Raw genomic sequence first — 1,701 nt, forward strand, 5'->3', positions numbered from 1 at the left:
GTCCGCATCAAGGTTAGCCGTAGCGTAGTTAAATATGGAGTGCTGCCGCATCAGTATTTAAATAGTGCTTATACAATTTTGAATCAGACGCGCATTCAGTTAAAGTTGTCGTCCCCCCCTCCAAACCCCCAACTATTCCAACTATAGAACCAAAAATGAAAGCCTCTTTTCCCCACCCCCTCCCACTTCCTCAGTGAGTTAAATCTGTGCCACCTTCAGTGTAGGTCCTTGTTTTTTATGTGTAGAATGTGCCAGCTGCCCTGAGTCCCTCCGCTTTGTCTCACATGTTGAGGGGAAGGGGTTTCTGGAATGGGCGCGGGTGGGCTTCGCATTGCTGCTAGATAATCCGCTGCACCTCCGGCTGCAGATTAGCTGTCACCCAGTCCCTGGCTAAAAGATTTTGGCCGGCGGGGAGGGGAGGGGAGGGGGCATCAACATTCGGTTGGGCCCTTGTCTGTCTCACGGGGACTGTGTAACGAAAATGATGCTTCCCGCCCAGTTCCCGTCTAAATATTGTGGGTCTGTCTGGGCCTGTCTGTGTGTGTGTGTGTGTGTGTGTATCTATGTCTGCCTCGGTCTGTGTGTGTCTGTGTGTGTGTGTGTGTCTGCCTGAGTGTGTGTGTGTGTGTGTGTCTGCCTGAGTGTATGTGTGTGTGTGTGTGCCTGAGTGTGAGTGTGTGTGTGTGTGTGCCTGTGTGTGTGTGTGTGTGTCTGCCTGAGTGTATGAGTGTGTCTATTACAGCAAATGCAGCCTTTGATCTTGATTTCAGGCAGGTTAAAATCTGGTCAGTTTGTGCCACGATCTCTCATCACCGTCATTACCTGCCAGCAGAGGGCGAAAGACTTGCTGAACAGGGAAGTGTTGTTGTGGCCCTGATTAATGCCATGGATGACCGTGGCATCAGCTTCTGAAGGCCCACGTGGGCACTGACCCCCCCCCACCCCACCCCCCAACTGCCCAAGAGGCCACGGACCTGCTGGTACCCTCGCATCTCTCTCCACCGCCCCCCCTCCCAAACCATTGCCAAATTTGTACGCCAGGGATTCCTTCATCTCCCCCCCCCCCCCCGGGCTTTTCCCAGCTAGATTTGGGGACCATTTTGAACGAAACGCCGGGGTTGAGACGTCAGGAACTCCCAACCCTGGCTGCCGTCACAGTGGAAGTGGACCCTGCCTCGTTTCAGAAGCAACGGACGCCTTTAGCTTTCCTGGTGGGCGTACTTTGCTTCCTCTGCCTCCGGGGATCGCTGTCCCAGGTTCCCTCTGCCGCAGTATAGCTTTAATCGCGTGGCGTCCAATCTTCTTCCGGTAGCTGTCACGCCAGACTGTACAAAAACCTCCGAATATAATTAATGCGCAGCGTCGTTCTGCCTTTTGTGCCTTGACCTTGTGTGAGAGATGCTGGGCCCAAAATAGTCAGGATTTGAGAGATTTGCTCTGAACTTGTCAATGCTTTTTCTAAGAAAATAAACCCAGATGACTGAAATCCTTTCTTTCTCGCTCCTCTCCTTTTGTAACGTACGAGGTCGACAGTCCATTCAGTTGCGTCCGTGTGACGTAAAGCCAGTGCTTGCGACTGCCACCGTGAGTGGGTCTCACATGGCAGGAGTGTGTGTGGGGGTGGCTGATCTGACACAGACAGCCAAGGTCGCAATTTGAGCTCTTGCTAAAAGTTTATTTATTATTTGTCACAAGCAAGGC

The sequence above is a fragment of the Carcharhinus amblyrhynchos genome, chromosome 35 (assembly GCF_965287045.1).
Source record: "Carcharhinus amblyrhynchos chromosome 35, sCarAmb.v2.hapA, whole genome shotgun sequence".
NCBI lineage: Eukaryota > Metazoa > Chordata > Chondrichthyes > Carcharhiniformes > Carcharhinidae > Carcharhinus > Carcharhinus amblyrhynchos.